This window comes from Rana temporaria, chromosome 9 (genome assembly GCF_905171775.1).
Source record: "Rana temporaria chromosome 9, aRanTem1.1, whole genome shotgun sequence".
Taxonomy (NCBI): Eukaryota; Metazoa; Chordata; class Amphibia; order Anura; family Ranidae; genus Rana; species Rana temporaria.
This window is the reverse complement of record NC_053497.1, coordinates 165,362,702-165,368,279: the sequence shown is the minus strand read 5'-3', so window position 1 is coordinate 165,368,279 and position 5,578 is coordinate 165,362,702. Positions and strand designations below refer to the sequence as shown.

Sequence of the window (5,578 nt, the reverse complement as noted above, 5' to 3'; positions counted from 1 at the left end):
CACAACTACCTTAAAGTGGAACTTTACCCAACGACAAGTTGATAAATAATAATGTTCTTTAACCACTTAACCCCCGCTTTCTTTTGGTGGTATTTCATCACCTCTGCAGTGTTTAGTTTTTGCGCTATAAACAAAAATAGAGCGACAATTTTGAAAAAAAATTATATTTTTTACTTTTTACCATAATAAATATCCCCCAAAAATATATAAAAAAAAGATTTTTTTCCTCAGTTTAGGCCGATACGTATTCTTCTACATATTTTTCGTAAAAAAAAATTGCAATAAGCGTTTATTGATTGGTTTGCGCAAAAGTTATAGCGTTTATAAAATAGGGGAAAGTTTTATGGCATTTTATTAATATTTTTTGTTTACTAGTAATGGCGGCGATCAGCGATTTTTTTTCGGTACTGCGACAATACGGTGGACACTTCGGACACTTTTGACACATTTTTGGGACCATTGACATTTTTATAGCGATCAGTGCTATAAAAATGCATTGATTACTATAAAAATGCCACTGGCAGGGAAGGGGTTAACACTAGGGGGTGGGACAGGGGTTAAGTATGTTCCCTGGGTGTGTTCTAACTTTAGGGGGGGTGGACTCAGTAGGAGAAATGACTGAACGCTGTTCATACATTGTATGAACAGACGGTGAGGCATTTCTCCCCTGACAGGATCGGGAGCTGTGTGTTTACGCACTGAGTCAGAAGTGAGCGGGGGGCGCGCGCTTCCGGCGCCACGCACGCGCCCCCTAGTGGCCGCTTTGAGAGCCGACGTAGAGCTACGGCTCTCGCACAGGAGAACCGACCTGCCGCCGTAGAACTGCGGCGGCTGGTCGGCATCTAGTTAATCGGACACTCGACTGTCCCAGGTTCCAGCGTATGAAGCCCCGCTCGTCTCCCCTTCCTCTCTGCGGCGCCGGCATCTTGGCTGTGGGCGCCCGGCTGTGGCTTCACAGCCGGGCACGCACTGCGCATGAGCAAGCCGCGCTGCGTGCCGTGATTGGCTGGGCAATCATCTGGGAACTGTGACGTGTCCCAGATGATTGCCGAGAGGGAGAGGGGAGAGGTGAACTTCTTTCCGAAGCCCCCGGGAGGAAGTGGGAGCTGGAACCCTCTAAAAAGAGGGTTTGCGCTCCCCCCCAAAATAAAATGGCATGACAAATATGGCATGTCAGTGGGGCACCATCACTTAAAGCGGAAGTTTCATTTTTGGGTGGAACTCCGCTTTAACTACCTGTATAGCATTATATCACACTCCAATGGTCTTAATGTACAGTAATGTTTACACTGATGCTTTTATTTATCTATTTATTTTTTCTATTTTCTGTGGTTCTTTTTCTTTTCTTTTTGGACATATAAACTTCTATACTAGACTTGAGATAAATAATGATACCTGGCTTAGTTTTACAATCTATAGTAAGTCTTTCTATACAGTGGTCAATGTTGAGACTGTACATAGCTCTGTGGTCCCTTGTTATATGTTCTGTATAGCTTTGTTATGATCCATGTATGGAATTTGATACTTCATTGTCTGGCAATAAAAATTCTTAAAAAAAGAAATTCCATCATCCTTCATTCTCAGAAAAGAAAACCGGTGCATCCTGGGAGCTTAGACTTCATATTAGGAACTAAGAGGTGAGGGAGAGGAAACCAGCAATCATCTTTGCAGAAAACTTACATCCTCTATAGGCTGCGTCGCAAATGAGCATGGACTTATTGCCATCTCCAACCTAGTTATTTCACTGTCTTTTTTTATATACAGCATATTTCATACATTGATTGTTTTCAATTGTTTTTATAATTTTTTTACAGATAAAAATCTTACATACTTTGCAAAACAATTTGCAAATCATTCATAAGAATACAAAACAATCTCACAATACACATAAATACATAAGAGAAAAAATACATATAGGTTCATGAATGGATCCATCCCTTAACGTGCACTTAAAAAGTGAATCTATACCGCAGCATATATTTTTAATTCTCCTGGGCCTTCTAGATAGTAAGCAAGAGAAAAAAGAAGAGGGGGGACGTGGGAACAGGCCTATCCCCCCAGCCCCTGCTCAAAAAAAAAAAAAAAAAAAAGGAAATTTATGTGCATACATGTGTGTACATATATACATGCACACACATGTACATCTTGTGTGCATAGTTTTACCCCCAATCTATACCCCCTCTTACCTGTGTCTATTTATCTTTACTTTCAAGGGGGGGAGAGGTTCCCCCTTCTCAGTCCCCATTACTATCCTCCTTCAAATGTGTAGGTGAGAGGGAAAAAAAAAGGAGGGGGGGGTGTGTGTATTATTTTATTTCCCTTTCCTCCTCTCCTTTTATATATATCTTTATGTGGATTCCATTACCCCTATATAAACAACTCAGTGTCCCTTACCCATGTCTACTTACCTGGCAGGGGAGACACCATGATCATGAAGGTGGTTCTCCCAGGGCGAGGCACGGCTATTGCACACTCTAGGCCGTGCTGATTGTGGTTGTCTTCCCTGCCGCTTCTCGGCCTTTTGGCTGGGACTGGGTGTGGTATCTGTCCTTATCAGTTGTCAGCGGAGCGCTGAAGCACCTCCTACATGGGGAGGGTGGATGCAATCCAATGACGTCATTGCACCTGGAAGGATGGTTTCAGCAGGGACTACGCTGTGCTGCCCGACAGAATACTGGGGGCCGGCCCATGGTTGAGTCTGAGCCATCTGGAAGGGTGCTCCTGGTGAGGATGGGTACTGCGCTTGGTCTCGGTCTTTTTGCCGAGTTCTAGTCTGGCCTTCTGGCTGGCTGGTGTAAGTGCTATCTCGGTTAGCGATCCGGTAGGAGGAGCTGGTAATGCCCTGGGATAAGACGGGGCAGCACCATGCAAATCCGCTGGGTTGGCTGGCAGGGGTGGAGGGCTGCACTGGCCGGTCGGGGGGTCGGATATGGAACGAAAAGCCTATGGTGCATGTGCCCCTGGAGTGGCAGTCCAGGGGTATCTGAAGATCACTGTGTGTGAGGGACACATTGATTGAAGGATACCACGGTCACTGCACCAGATACACGCTTTTTTTAGCACCTGCCTCCTGGGCCGGGCCTTTTGGCTAGGACCGGAGGAATTTTTTATTCCTGGCCGGAGGGCCTGGTCATTGTTTCACCACAATGGCCACTTCTTTCACTCTCCTCTCCACTATCCCTTCCCCCACTTTATTTTATTTAAGCCTGTGTTTGTCACTTTTTTGTCTTTTTTTGTTGTGCACGTTTTGTCTCACTGTGTGATTAGTAGGGTGCGGGTCCTCGGGCCAGCCCTGAACGTCTTGGGAGTGGGTGGACATGGCCTTCTGGCTTAGTTCTCCTGCTCTCATGGGGTCTTCCTTCGGGGGAGCCCCACCTAGTACTGGGAGGGTTCTGTTTCGGCAGTCCCTCCGAGGAAGTTGGGTCCGTGTCGGCTTCGGTTGCTCGGACCACAGTACCTCAGTCCCCGTCTGGAGCCTAACGCCCCGGGGGATCAGGGTTTGGGTCCCTCTTCACAGGAGGACCACTTGACGTTGCACCCGTCTGCACGTTTTTGTGAACACTCTTTATGTGTGTGCACATTTTTTCTGCACCGGGTGGAGTTTTTTGGGTGTGTTCACACGCCATAGGCTTTTCAAAAAAAAAAAAAAATGTTTACACTGATGCTTTTATTTATCTATTTATTTTTTCTATTTTCTGTGGTTCTTTTTCTTTTCTTTTTGGACATATAAACTTCTATACTAGACTTGAGATAAATAATGATACCTGGCTTAGTTTTACAATCTATAGTAAGTCTTTCTATACAGTGGTCAATGTTGAGACTGTACATAGCTCTGTGGTCCCTTGTTATATGTTCTGTATAGCTTTGTTATGATCCATGTATGGAATTTGATACTTCATTGTCTGGCAATAAAAATTCTTAAAAAAAGAAATTCCATCATCCTTCATTCTCAGAAAAGAAAACCGGTGCATCTTGGGAGCTTAGACTTCATATTAGGAACTAAGAGGTGAGGGAGAGGAAACCAGCAATCATCTTTGCAGAAAACTTACATCCTCTATAGGCTGCATCGCAAATGAGCATGGACTTATTGCCATCTCCAACCTAGTTATTTCACTGTCTTTTTTTATATACAGCATATTTCATACATTGATTGTTTTCAATTGTTTTTATAATTTTTTTACAGATAAAAATCTTACATACTTTGCAAAACAATTTGCAAATCATTCATAAGAATACAAAACAATCTCACAATACACATAAATACATAAGAGAAAAAATACATATAGGTTCATGAATGGATCCATCCCTTAACGTGCACTTAAAAAGTGAATCTATACCGCAGCATATATTTTTAATTCTCCTGGGCCTTCTAGATAGTAAGCAAGAGAAAAAAGAAGAGGGGGGGACGTGGGAACAGGCCTATCCCCCCAGCCCCTGCTCAAAAAAAGAGAGAGAAAAAAAAAAGGAAATTTATGTGCATACATGTGTGTACATATATACATGCACACACATGTACATCTTGTGTGCATAGTTTTACCCCCAATCTATACCCCCTCTTACCTGTGTCTATTTATCTTTACTTTCAAGGGGGGGAGAGGTTCCCCCTTCTCAGTCCCCATTACTATCCTCCTTCAAATGTGTAGGTGAGAGGGAAAAAAAAGGAGGGGGGGGTGTGTGTATTATTTTATTTCCCTTTCCTCCTCTCCTTTTATATATATCTTTATGTGGATTCCATTACCCCTATATAAACAACTCAGTGTCCCTTACCCATGTCTATTTATCTTTATTTCCGAGAGGAGGAGATTCCCATCTCTCTATCCCCATAATTATCTCCTTTAGATTGTGTAAAATAATAATAATAATAATAATTGAAAAAAAAAGGAAAGGGGGAGGGGGAGCTGAGGAGGGGGGATTATATTCCCCTTTCCTTGTTGAATTGGGGGGGAAGCAGTGGGAGGGTGTCGGGTGACAGATCCCTATGTACTTCCTCCAGTCCCCATAATTCCCAGAATAATCGGGGACTGTTTCGGGTCCAGGGGACCTGTGACCGGCCAGTACTGGGTCCCCAAAGTTACCAGAGAAATGACCGTTTAAAGGGGTTGTAAGGGTACATTTTTTCCCCCCTAAATAGCTTTTTTTACCTTAGTGCAGTCCTCCTTTACTAACCTCATCCTACAATTTTGCTTTTAAATGTCCTTATTTCTTCTGAGAAATCCTCACTTCCTGTTCTTCTGTCTGTAACTCCACACAGTAATGTGAAGTTTTCTCCCTGGTGTAAGGGGGGAGGGGGCGAGTAGGAGTGTCAGGACGCCCACTAACACAAAGCTCCTTTCTCTATCTGCAAAGTCCTGACACTCCTGCTCGCCCCCTCAAGAGGCTTTCTCCACACCAGGGAGAAAGCCTTGCATTACTGTGTGTAGTTACAGACAGAAGAACAGGACGTGAGGATTTCTCAGAAGAAAAAAGGATATTTAAAAGCAAAATCAAAGGATGAGGTAAGTGAAAGAGGACTGCACTAAGGTAAATGAAGCTATTTAGGGGGTAATAAAAATTACCTTTACAACCCCTTTAAAATGGA

At 43.5% G+C, this 5,578-nt stretch overlaps 1 non-coding gene across 1 annotated transcript; it reads left to right on the top strand.

Moving 5' to 3' along the window:
• Positions 1–2,400: 2,400 nt before the first annotated feature.
• On the top strand, positions 2,401–2,559 carry LOC120914659. Its single transcript, XR_005743702.1, has one exon. It is a non-coding gene; the product is annotated as a U1 spliceosomal RNA (small nuclear RNA).
• The last annotated feature ends 3,019 nt before the right edge of the window (positions 2,560–5,578 follow it).